Here is a 14752-nt window from a genome sequence, read left to right as displayed (position 1 = left end):
TTATAATGTAAAACTTGTAACAAATGACGTAGGTAGGATATAATTATGTGATATATCAATAGATTAGTTGTTACATATATTCATGAAATAGTATTGCTGTGGATTTAAAGTTTACTTAGAATTTATTAAAGAAGGTACCTATTCGTGGAGTAAAGTACCAATTTAATACATACCAAATACTACTACTATTATTATTATTATTATTTGCTTACGTTTTACGGTAGTGAGATATCCGTGGCAATAAAATAAAGCTTGTTTGTAGATAAGGAATGAAATATGTTCTTCTTCATCTCGAAGAGTTGTATACTCATATATTACCTAGCAATATTTTATTACACAACCGATTAATGTAATATTATGCCGATGCGGTAAGCATAAAAGAATACAATATTACAATTATTAACATATTTGTTGCATTTTTATGGGGTGAACTGTGAGTGCCTACTTGAAGGTTTCCTGTAAGAATTATCATGGTTATATGATATACCTATTTTATAATGCAATGTCGTTATATGCACCATTAATCTTCAACGGTAATCATACTTTTAACAATTCATCGATCAATATAAATTTATGTGTACCTACTAATGCTTTATACTGTTTTACCATATATGGAAAAAAATTATGCGATTTACTATGTAAATATAAACGATTGATAAGTCATTTGTATTTATATTCATTTTTAAATTGTATAATAATAATAATAATAATACGTATATAATACATTTGATTCATACAAAATATGTTCTGGTTTTAAATAGCTATTAATATATTATTCAAATGACATAATATTTTACAAACAACTTTAGCATGTTTTCAATAAATTTAAACGTTGGATTTTCAATCTATTTTATGTTTTTCAGTCACCTTGTTAGCACTTGTGAGCCATAAAATGTGGATAAATGTGATAGTTCAAGTGCGAGGACCATAACCAATTATTACAATAACACACTTGCTGTTCAAGATCGTTGTATAAAAAAATAGTTACTCATCACAATAAATATATTACTGAAGCAGGTACATTTTGATTATTATTATTTCAATGAAAACATAATGAGAAAATTATATAAAAAAAATCATAACATTTATGTTAAGTATCGACTAGTTTTTTTTTATATAATATGTAAAAAAAAATATTCTCTTAATATATTTTACCAATGTCACACTGACAATTGATGACGACTTGTAACATAATAAGGCGCACTATTTTCATTAATTTATTATATTATAATACATACAAAAATAAAAAATGCAGTAGGTAATTAATAAATACGTATGATACATATAGGGACCGATGAAATTTTTTTAAGCGAATGGGCAATCGTTTATTTTTATTAATAAACTGTGAATGGGAATGTTAATAAGTTTAATTTATAAATTAAAGATTATGCATACATTTTTATTAATATAAAAATAGAACTAAACACAATAATTACTTTGGTAAATAATGGTTAGTATATAGTAAAAAAAAAAACTTGTTGGTACCACACTGTTGTATTAAGTATCTCAGCTCTTATTAATACAACATAACTAATAATAATTAATTAGTAATAATACAAATAAATTATGAAATGAGAGTTTAACTAAGTGGATTTATCTATTTACATTAACTAAGCTGCATTATTGCACATTGTGTGTTCATTTTCACTATGACGAAATTTATAATTGTATTTTTAAATTGTTCGAGTATATTGTACTCTTGAAAAAAAAATAATAATTAAAACCTTAAGTCGACTTTAAATTCATTATCTTTGTGGATTTATATATGGCTATATTTATAATATTTTATAGTGGTTTATGTCTGTACGAATTACGATGCATACATACAATATTAATTTAATACCTAATTAATATATATTAGCATGCTCATTGTACTTTATACTACCGTAACCGTTACTACCACAATACTATTTTAATAGTTAAATATGATTTTTTTGTTCCTACACTCCGATCTGTTTTTTGCATACTATTTCCAGTATAATGTAATTATTGTATTATCCACCTCTTATTTCAAGTTTTATACATTATACATTGCCCATTATCTACCATAGAATGTGTATTTTTTAGTTTCTGATGAATAACAATAACAATTATAAAGTATATCCTTAGTTATATTATTTTAATTATTTATATAGATAATGTTATGCATGTTGTTTTATAAAATTCAACTATCTGATATGAAATAAAATCAATTACGTTTTATTCTTTTTTTTTTATGCATTTCACAGTGACTACGATGAATTTATTTATTTTTTATTATTATTAATTTTTAATTAATATAGCTAATTTTTCATTAACAGATATAGTCGTAGAAACTTATTCGTAAAAGTTATAATGCTAAACATATATTTAGAATACCTCATATTCCCTTTGTGTTCGTTAGTTATCTTAACCGGACTGCACACAGTCACGATTATTTGTATTATGATTGTATAACGGTTTTATTATTATAAGTAAATTCATAATTTGGTTAAACTAGTTTACTAACCTTGCTTTGTATACACAGGTACTTTTATTAAAACGTTTTGAAACCAAGAGTTTAGAATGCTTGCAAAGTGAGCTTCCTTAATTTGTTTATATCTATTATGAACATAAGTGCTTAATATAATTGTATTTGTTATTTGTACTTACTATTGTTTATTATGATAATTGAAATGTGCCAAGTGCCTAGTTAAAAATATTCATATATGTATTATATATAAATTCTAAAGATCGACAACCTAACCTTGTTGAAAAAGCGTCTTTAAAATTCGTCAAGTAGGTGAAAACATTAGTATTTTTAAATTAAGTTATAGGCGCATGATAATAATATACTGATACCATTATATAATATATGCATGATTCAAATAATTGACATTGAGTGTTTTCAAAAATGATTCTTCTTCATTATTTTATTTGTTTTTAATTGATGATAGTTTTTATGTCATACAAGACTCATTAAAATTGTAATTTATTTAACTCATAGTTTCGTTATTTGGTTTTTAAATAAATTATAATTAAAAATTTAAAACCATGACTAGCTATTCCATGTCGACATAAGCTTTATGTTTAAAAATATATTACATTTTGTAATTATATTTTTATTTCATGTGAATATTTTATTTTTACGCCCAATATTTACAAAATATATCATGAAGTGTGGAAACCGCCAATGTGTTAAAATTAAATATGTTTTTCTGCAATGAATATTTAGTTACAAATTATAAAAATTAACATTAATTATATAGGTACCTAAAGGCCACAATGTTTATTCAAAAAACTACCTACCGAGTACCAATTGCAAATAAACCTACTAATAAAATAATAAATAAAATATGTTTTCATAATATTTACCTGCACCGAATCGCCATGCGTTTCACTTATTTCTTGATGTTTAAAAAACGAATTTCGTATTTAATTATTTCACTTCGGTTTTAAATAAATTGAAATTATGTACAAGTAAAAAATAACACACTTTTGATACTATTTATATATAGTTATATAATATATGACATTTCATGTATTTATTTTGATAAATAAATATTTGGTACAGCAGGCATCTATCTAAGGCGTATTTTAATATTTTATTTGAAAATGTTCATATTAGCAAACAGTTCAAACAATAATGTGTTCAAAAATAATGTTGTGATACGTTGATTTGATGAATTCTTACTTCGCAGTTTAATAATAATAATAAAAAATTAACATAAAACAATTTCACCGAACAAAAGTCTACGAGAGATCTGTCCAATAATGGCGTTAATTTATTCAAATGTATATTATGTGTAAGCACTTAAATATTGTATATTTTTAAAAAATTTTTACATAAATAAACATTAGCTAGTAAAAAATGCACAACTATTATTTCTCAAAATATTAGTACCTAGTTGTAATTATTATTTATCTCTTGTGTAAACATTTATTTAAAATGTGCAGTTTCATAAAACAGTGTTTTTTAACTTCAAAGTGGTACGTTCGCAAGTAGAAAACACTTTTGTGTCAACACAACAATAATTATTAAAATTGCTACTTATGATATTATATACTATCGTAGGACTATTTACAAAATTCAGACGTATTGAAATATCTAGTAATTTTTCAACACTGGTCTCTGTAAATTGTTGTATTATAATTTCTGTGTTGTGATCAGTTAGTGAACTATCTGCCAACTCTGCCATGTCAAGCTCACAAATACTAATCTGTAGAAATTTAAAATATTAATAGGTAGATAGATGATATTTAGTATTATAATTTTGTAAAGCTACGAAAATGAAAACTATTCGCAGTAAATACATTTATTTTCTACCATAGATGAACCCATTTCCTAAGATATGGTATAGACCAATAAACATTATACTCATAGTTGTGTTTAAGTTTTAGTCGTTACATATCCAATCGTTACTCGGAGTTTTCTGCACAACAGTGTTTCCAATAACCGTTTTCAATTATTTATCTGTTCCTCTAAAATGTGTCTTTTGTCGGCAGTTATGAATATCGAATATTCATTGAATGTCGAACCATCGGTTATTATATGGCTTTTAAAAATTTAAAGTTTTAGAATGAGCGTAGGCACAGTAGATACCGTAACTACGTAATAAAATGTCTCCGTGTGTGAATTCCACGTTTTATTCAAATCTTATAAGCTCTTTAATCCTCAAATAATTTACTGTTTAGTTTTCTGCATTAACCTTTCTTGAAAAAATACGATAATCTACTGATTATGAAATTCAACAAATATTTATTTTTAAATTATAAAAGCTGCAAATTATCAGAGATATTCAAGCTCAAATTATCACCATAATATGTGTGTCTGTGTGGCGGATGTAGTTATTGTTGTTGTTGTTGTTGTTGTTGTTGTTTTTGTCGTCGTTATGTGTGTGTGTGAATTGCGTGCAGACCTCCAGTCCTCCGTGTGTATGGTGAGAGGGGTGAAGAGAAGCGGACCTAGGTCAACATATGAAAAGCGTAGTCTTCGTCAGGTCAGGTGTGCATACCATTTCATTAGAAGCGCCTCGTTTGAAAAACCCGAGAAACCGGTTCTTATGACGACGCGGTTTTTTGACGATCATTCGAGATGGTTAGCGAGAGTGCGATCGAATTATCATCCCTCCAACTTTTTTTTACCGGAGAGGAGATGGTCGTGTCAAATATATCCTTTCCCTGACTGAAATACACGTTCACTACTCAAAAACATGTAGAGTTTCTTCCGTCATTATATATGTTTACCATTAAAAAAGGTCAAATGGTCAAAACAAAAAAATAAAAATAAATAAATTATAAATTTTTAATAATAATCGTATAGTAAACGAGTATCTAACCCTTTCTTAATGTAGGTTATTCGGAAAAAATACTTATAACATTTTCGATGAACCTACTTAATTCGAAATTCAAACGAGTAGGTAGTTTTTCAGTTATTAAAATGTTTATAATGTTAGGAATTAGGAATAATGTCCACAAAATCATAAAATAGGTATAATAGTGTTGAATCATTTTTACAATTTATGAATGATAATATGATGGATTAATATCAATGAATAAAACGTCGGAGTCACTATAACCAGCATACCTTTCAAATTCATTGTCGTGGACTTATTATGTTTAGTGCACAAAAATCTCAAAAAATAGTAAAATTTTAATTTTGACACGTCAACGTTTTCAGAAAGGTTATCCGCAGATTTTGAACAACCACGTTATTGGAGAAAAAAGGGGGAACTCGTTCTTATGGTGAATCACTATGTATTATAGGTACGTAACATGTATAATAGTATCCCTATTTATATAGGTACTTCGGATCGAGATCGTGATATTGTCAACTGTCAAGTGTCCGTCAGCCGTTAGTTTCGTGCAGGGCAAATCGACACGTCTTATTTTTTTAGTGTATCGCTTTCCACACAATATAATTTTCCATTATAATGATATGAAACAAATTTTAGTGTAAAAACATTATCGCGCGTCGATGTGATGATAAATAATTGCAGGCATAGTTCATAAACCACATATTTTCATGATGTTTATATCGTCGTGGTCCTCTTTTAGCTCAACGTCATAATAACAGTAATATATCTTTATAACTCAGGTCAACGGCTTCATAAACGTTCGATTGTACATATTTCGATTATTTTATGTGACAACCTATATATTATAATACAATATTACGGGTGAGCCGTGGGCGTCTGAAACGCGGTGTATAATATTGCTCGTATATTTATACATACAGCACTTACATTACCACGACCGACCTCGTCCGTTATTCGGAAACGCTGAAAATTTCTGCGCAGAGTATGCGCGTTACAATAATAACAATAATAATAATAATATTATTATGTTGGTTCGACGAAAACCTTGAAACCACAGAGAGGTAAAATAATATAATATTTCTATCACCGTCGTCACGAAGGCATTAATGGTGAACCTATACCTAACTTAAGCTAAGTATTTTAACGATGACCCACCCACTAGTCACTACTCTCTAAAACATAACACGTGATTTAAAATTGTATGCTAATTTAGAATTTTTTACATAGGTCACCATCAACTTAATATTAAAAAAAAAAAAAACAAGTACAATAATAACATACATTTGTCCACACACATGTTTTAATTTTTAATTTTGAGATAAATTCCTAAGGTCAAGTAGTTATAATTGTATTGGCAAACGTCATTCACCATGCCACTGATTGGATTGCAATGCGCTAGTGTATGTACTTATAATAGATACCATTATTTCAAACGAGATCTTTTTACCCGTACAATATAATATGTCTTACGAGTTTCTGGTTTTTTATGATCAAAGTTTCGTTGTTTCAAATTAAGAACTGCTGCAGTATAGTGTTCAGCCTGAAGTGTACGAATAAAAGTATGAACCAATATTATAGTTAATGATTTAAAAACCCGTTTGGGATTTTATCGATAATAAAACTGAAAAAAAAAATAACACATTAATCATACGTAATTATACGTTTTATTTAACTATTTTTCTAAGTACTATTATTATTCGTAAATACTCGAAGAATTCCATCATTGAAGTTATGTTTAATAAAGGTATTTTGTTATTGGTAGGTAGTAAGTATAGTATCTTTGAAGTATGAAATGGCTGTTAAAAAGAAAAAAAGGTTTTTTTTTAAGAAAGAATTGCTTTAAAATAAAAAAAAAATAAAACATTTAACTGCGTGGATATTATTGTTATATATCTCAATGTTCAAATGACAATGAAATGTTCTTTAGCATTATTTCTTTTAAAATGTTTGTTGAAAACATATTAATGGTCTTCTTTATTTTTTCAAACACATAACTTATTCGATCGGCATAAATACATCGTTGAAAACAAAATGTTCGTTGTCAATATAATATTTATTTGTATTTTAATTTAAGGACCTAGTTAAATTATATAAATAAAAACATTCATTTTTATACCGTGTCAGATCAATTTTTAAAGTTACGATAAAATTATAAGACCCCATCATAGTTCGACTCTCCATGTCAACTTTTATATTTAAGAAATTCTTTTTAGATTCTTTTTTTAGATTTTAACGTCGTAATAATAATAATGCCGTATTATAAAGTAGGTACTTATATACACATCACGCCATTTAAAACGGCAGCAACTTTTATATTGCATTTTTAACATTGTATTCGACAAACTATGTGGAAATGGCGATCTCCAGTTGAACAATATTTTCATGCCGTGATATGTATGTGTATTACGTACTGTCAAATATTCTAGTTTTTGATTTTACGTATTATTAGGAGAAATAAAATAGTCTTGAATAAAAACATCAACTGTAGATTATGGAATATAATATGTTTTAAAAGAAACATGATGTAGGTATTAACATATACAGTACATCGCGTTTGTTTCGTGACTAGTTACACTTATTGTAAATTATAACGTATTATAGAGGAAATAATCCATATTATATTAATTTTTTTTTATTATTATTGTTACCTTTTTCTATGATGTATGACATTACATTTTTTTTTTAAATATATAAGAAAACTTTCCATATTATGAACTAAATATAAAGATTTTATAATAATTTTATAATAATTTTAAGAGTTTCGTTCTCCTAGTAAAATACAAAAATTATGATGACGAATTATAATAGCATAATAAAATCACAATAAAATATTGCAAATAACAAAAACCTTAGAACAGCTAGTAGGTACTTGGTGTACTGTCGACAGTATTAATTATAAATTCAAGATAATATATCTTGCATTTCTCCAAGACATTATCGTATTCAGAAGATCCTTCCTAATGTGTTTTTCGATCTCTAATCATCCCTCACGCGTACTACGCTAGCTGATAATTAAATTCAATTTAATAGTAACTCCAACTCTCAGAGGCGGATTAATTATATTTAGATTGGTGAAACTTGAACGTGTAGTTTATGACTGCATCCGTATATAATAATGATAATATACCAAGCAGAGTTATGATCGATAAAAATTCTGTTCTAAATGTATTAGAGCGTATAGTAACTCAGAAGTTTAATTAGAACTTTTCGAACCACCACCCCAATCAAGAGAGGTAAAACAGTTAAATTATATCCGATCACAAGGACTTATTTCAATGCTTATAATTATAGATATATGTTTAATATTTTTGTATTTTAAACACAATAATTTCGTTTCGTAATAATTAATAAACCGTGTTTTTTAGTTTATATTTTAAATTAATGAATTTGTCTTATATTTATCTCTTCATAGAACAAAATAATTTTTGACCGTTACTGACAAAGCTATTAATGCTTGTCGAGGATTATATTATTACTCTCTGACAAATTTGAATTTCGAAATGAAACTTCGTACCTTTTTTGTGGTTATTCGTACCCCAAAAGTTCTGAAAGTTGTGCACTCCGGCTAACCAAAATTCAAGCTAAATTAAGGCTAATTTTTCGGTAAGTGCTTGGAAAATATCTGTCGCCAATTTTGACAAACGAAAGGCCATTGGTTTTAGCTTCGGTTAGCTACGTTTATATCTGTTTATGATGTACGTCCTAATATTTGAGCTGTCACGTGTATTGTCAAATTCCACAATAGGAATAATAAAAAAAAAATATGGTACAAATCTTTATCAAATATAAAAATCACAAGTGTTATCGTGAGTTTTTATCAAAATAACAAAAAAAATAATTTTAGTTTTAAAATTCAAAAAGAGGCGTATTAAGGAAAACGAACCTTGTGTTTTGTTTATTTTACAATTTTAAGTACTACAGAGTAAATATTATTATACACTTAGATCATTTAACATTGATAAATAAAATTATCCTTTTTTAGTACGAATATATTTCAATCTGTACGTCTAATGCGTGACGCATTTCATAACAATAGCACGTTGCGTGTTAATCGGATTAATACAATTTGTTGTGTTCAATTTATCAGTGACTAAAAATATGACGCAGAGAATATTATAATTTTATATATTTTTTTTATTTTTTTTGTAACATAATGTTTATCCAAGTGTAGTTCATAGTATTGTCTCAAATTTAATTTTAGATTGATTAATAGAAATTATTTAACTTCTAATTAAACGCACATGATATTATTAAACGACACAAGTTAATGATTCCGGTAAACAGTCTGTGTTTATAAAAATTAAAAGTATGTATTCTAACTAACGAGCTTGGAAATTGAAAATTGCGTATTCAAAATTGGTACTCTTAAAATCTTTGAAGTAGGTGAGTAGTGAGTACATATAGGTTAGCCGTAATGTTTAAGTCAACTGTCCATTGCTTTAAAGTACTTTTACGTACTTACGTCAATGGGTAGGTAACTTGCGCACTTGTCGTTCAGACCGTTCAAAGTTTTGGCTTAGAAAAAAAAAACGTTAAGGTAGAGCCTTGAGGTATGAATAAAAAGTGTCTGCAATGTAAATGAGTGAATACCAACGACTTTTTTCACCTCCACACAGTTAAATAAAAGTTTTGTTAGAAAAACCACTTGAGCGAGATAATTGCATCGTTTCAAGGGTTAACATTACAGTGTTTTTTTTTAAATCCAAATATTCATTTCCCTTTTTAACTGCATATAACCACAATTTCGTGTGGAAGTTTCCGACAAAGAAAATTTTAATCAATATGTGTATGTGTGACTATTACAATAATATAATCTACGGTTGATTGCTCATTAAGCGCAGTATATTTTTGAACCTTATACGAATAATATGATTTTCATATGGCGTATGTCTTATTTTATGATAATTTTACTTATTGCAGTTCTTGGAAAATGTTTGATTTTCGTACTATTACTCGTTTATATTATAAAAAATATCTTTCATAATCATAATTTATTATATTTGATTATTTTGATAATAATATTCTGATTCATTGTATTTTTTTTTACCTATTATAGTCACTTGATATTATTTTGTTTTGTTCTATAATGTTATCTGAATTCGGTTTTATTTAATCGAGAATCAGCACATATAATTTATTTTTACAATAATATTTTGTTGTGTATATTATTATTTTTATTGTATAGTTTTGTACATTTGATAATTTGTAAAGAGAATTCCACACCAGTGCGATGGCATATTTTGATGTTTTTGTAATTCACATATACGCAACATAATAAAATTACGCTCCATAAAACTAAAACAGTTACCTAAACCTAATATAATATTTTATTATTAAGTGTACCGAACTGTTATGCAAATCAAAGGAAAAAAAAAACAATTTCTTTAGTAATATCTACATTCTATGTATACTGCATAATATTTGTTTTTTACGTTTAGACCATTTCTAGAATGATTGCTTTTTTTTTTTTGTATTTAATCAACAAAAATAATATTCATGTACAAGTTCAAATATAATTTCTATTGTACCGGTTTGTATGGAATATCATTAACATATGTGGGTCGTGCGCATGATGGACTAAGATAACAAAAATATAATGGTGTACAATATACTTGGCGTTCATAACATTTAAACGAATTAAATATTAATTTTTGTCAGTACTTTAAAGATGTTTCTATGAATACAGAAAAGATCCTTGGATCTTTTACACAATATTCTTATGTCGACCAAAAAATAACTATAAACACGATATAATATAATATATAAGTTACTTTTTTTATTATACAGACAATATTATTCATATGATAATGTCACAAAATTTCACTATTTAAATTAGAATAGCCTTAAATTTCTTCGAAAAAAATAGTGGGGCTTAAAACATTACTTTGATTTTGGATATTTTTTTATACATGCCAGATTATTGACTCTCTTATAGTACAATTAAACAATGGGTATTTAGTAATAATACTATAAAATAAATATGACTAACAATGATATATTGTTACTAGAAATAAAGAAAATAATTAACACATTATTACCTATGACTTATGAGTTATGAGTGTAGGTGAACGGCCAACTTAATATACATACCTACTTTGTTATGTACATTCATTAGGTAATAATTTCATTACAAAATGTAAACATAATTTGTGCTATATATATGTGAGAAGTAAATATTTTTAAATACGCATTAAAATAATTTTATGAATTCGTACAAATTAAAAAATAAAAATGTTTTCGTAATTTATAGATTTTTTTTTTGTTAATTTTCAAAATACAGTACCATCATTATTATCAATCATTTTAAAACAATAATAATAAATAAAACAAATATAAGATACAAAATAAATCAAAGAAAAAAGTATCGAGTCACAAAAAAACTAAATACAATATTTATAAATGTCAAAGATATAAAATACATATGTGTATAAGATATTGCAAAATTCTGATAACATAATATCATATTATATATTATTATTATTATTATATGTATTTTTTAACAGTGTATTATGATATCGGCATGTGAAAATTATTTTTAAATCACTCTTAATGACCACTGCAAAAAATCTGAATCATAATTATTATACTGGTACAGCACTATTTTTACTGTATTTTTATTCTATAAAAGTGTATAGTGAAACAAGATTTTTTTAATAGTAAGTGTAAAATAGAATAATAATTGATAAAATAAATTAAATAAAACAAATAGCATTTAATTAAATCAATTTATCGTAATAATTTAAATAACGTTATATTTTAATTATTATAAAAAAAAGAAGTGGTCTGTGAACATAATATTTGGCAGTCGTTCAATGCGTGACTAAAAAATGATAATAAATTATTGTACAATTAACCGCAAAATAATTATGTCGTCAGAGAGACCAATCATCATTGAAATACAAATAAAAATAATATTTCACAATTTTTATAAAACTAACTATACATAAAACTATGTAATATTACTAAAAATAATTTATTATTTATCGAGATTGAAAGTTTTTAAATAATTTTAAACTCACGGAACGAACAATTTATAGTACTTTAAAAGGAATCTGTTAGCAAATTTATTGAAAACTTGTATTTTTTTTATTTTTTTTATTTTTGATGTTTTTTGAATAAAATCAACCAAATGTCACATTATATTAAAGGAGTAGGTATAATAACATTTTTATAAAAATATGTATAATATAATAGAAGGTAATTATTAAAGGACAATATTATATACTACATTAGTAGATATTAAATCACTAAGATGGAACAATATTTCCAATAGTTAAATAAAAAAGTATAAATATATAAATATAAAGACTAATGGTATTTGTTACTCTCGTTTTGTTCCATTCACTCGGCGCCAGATAGTGGTGCCTTGTGACATTAAGTTTGAAACCAATGATAAATCATCGCGTTCAAATAACGATTCGAAAAAGAGTTCGTTCAAAAACCATGAAGTTTTAATGCCGACCTTTTTTTAAAAAATCTTTGATATTTGTTGCTTACTTATTGATATTTATAACTTACTTCCGTTTGTGGAAAATCAAAAAATGTCATATTAAAATAATTAACCATATTATATTTCCGATCTTTTGAGTTTCTGTCGTGAAAGCTTTTGAACATGCGTCGTTCTATTCTATAGTAAAGTCTTTAATTCATATTTTTAAAATGTTTTAGCTTTATAATTATGAAAAGGTTGTAATAAATTACAAAATTATGTATCTACTATCTATGAACTTTGTTTACAAAAGTTTTTTGGATTTACCGAATACCTTCAAAAATAAAATATTAACTATGTTGAATTTATGATTTTATAAATCGATATATTGAAAATGATCAACCTGAAAAAGAACTAAATGGCCAGTTGAAACAGAAATCTGTTGATGTAAAACGTATGTTTCCAATTGTTTATTACCAATAAATATCACACAGAATATAAATTAAATACACTTGTTCACCAACAAATACTTATTCATACATTGTTATAATTTATAACACTTATATTATTTTAACTTATTACGAATTTGATAACTAATGACAATAAAATGTTACTGACCAATGTAATATTAAAGTATATCTTCTAATTGCAGGGGCATGCCTTTATTTAATTTATTGAAATTGACTAAATGAAAAAATGTTTATTTCATCAATGTTTTCTGTAGTATATTCTTATACATTTTTCGTTTTTCCACTTGACTATATAATAAACAAATGCATACGGATTTTACAGTGATATTACAATACATTTTATGTAACGTGTAAAGTAGTCGTATTTCATAATATTATTGAACATTTATAACGCATATAATATGAATAAAAATAAATCTCTGTCACAAACGTTGCAACATCTTATATCCTAATAGTACCTAACTAGAACACTATTACCTGAATTACAATGAAGAATTTTATTTATTATCCTTTTAAGTTAATAATTTATTTATACCTATATTCTTTTTTTTTTTTTTATCATTTTATAACACTGTTAATTTTATTTAGTACTAGTACTTAAAATAATAGTATATAATACACATTGTTTTCAAAACAGTACAGATTCATTCAAGAGTACCAAGTTTCAAAAGGTCTCCTAGTTATAAACAAAAATACTTGAGTAGCTAATGTTTTTAGATTTTTAATTTATAAATGAAATTTAAAATAGTTTGCTGTAACAAGTTTTTGTATTGGACAAAAAAGAGTTAGTGAGTAATTAAGTTTTTTTACATCGTTCTGGACAACGTTTTTTTTATATATTTATAAAACTACAGTATATTAATGATAAAATAATTAAAAGTTAATGGATCTTTTTTTTACATTTGTTTAAAATCACCATTATAATACATTTAAATGTTGGGCTATTTTTCAAGTTCTCTATGGTACTAAGCTACCTACCTACGTATTAAATTAACATAATGTAATTTAATTTAATGTCTATGATTTTTAACATTTTAGATTCCGAACGAGGAGATTGGTTTTTTATATGTGTGTATCATGTAAAAATTGATCAGATATTGTATTTACAATAGAGGGTTCGCTTTTAAAGGTTCAATTTATGTTTCAGATTGCTATGCCGCATACAAATAAAAGCTAAAATTATGATAATCAAGACATTTTTAACGAAATCAATGGCGCTGTATTTCAGAAATTATTTATATTGGTTTTAAAAGATTCACTATAAATTTACGTTTATGATAATCGGTGTTATATTAATATAATATTTGAGACGTTTAATTTTAAGGATGTATTATACAAATATTGTACAAATGATACAGATTGTAAATATATATTTTAATAAAAAAAAAAAAAAGGATGTATACTTACGTGTTATAATAATTATATATATATATTTTTTTTTTTTTTATAACTACTTGTAAGTATACTTAACTTTATTTTTTTTAAGACTGAAAAATGTACTCACATAATTATTTCTTTCCAATACATGTTTAAAAACTTCAACCTTAATTTACTTAAATGAAAACTACCTAACAATT

General features: G+C 25.6%; 1 long non-coding RNA gene across 2 annotated transcripts; it reads left to right on the top strand.

Annotated features, from left to right (window-relative positions):
- The first annotated feature begins 272 nt into the window (after window positions 1-272).
- Window positions 273-13153, top strand: LOC126548927 (uncharacterized). Of its 2 annotated transcripts, none has more exons than XR_007603042.1 (3): window positions 273-533; window positions 864-1017; window positions 12945-13153. It is a non-coding gene; the product is annotated as an uncharacterized LOC126548927 (long non-coding RNA). The 2 variants fall into 2 exon arrangements; XR_007603043.1 differs by lacking the exon at window positions 12945-13153 and adding an exon at window positions 11780-11882.
- Window positions 13154-14752: the final 1599 nt, after the last annotated feature.

The sequence above is a fragment of the Aphis gossypii genome, chromosome 1 (genome assembly GCF_020184175.1).
Source record: "Aphis gossypii isolate Hap1 chromosome 1, ASM2018417v2, whole genome shotgun sequence".
In the NCBI taxonomy this organism is placed as follows: domain Eukaryota; kingdom Metazoa; phylum Arthropoda; class Insecta; order Hemiptera; family Aphididae; genus Aphis; species Aphis gossypii.
Note: the sequence above shows the minus strand (reverse complement) of the source record. Positions and strands in the feature narration are given on the sequence as shown.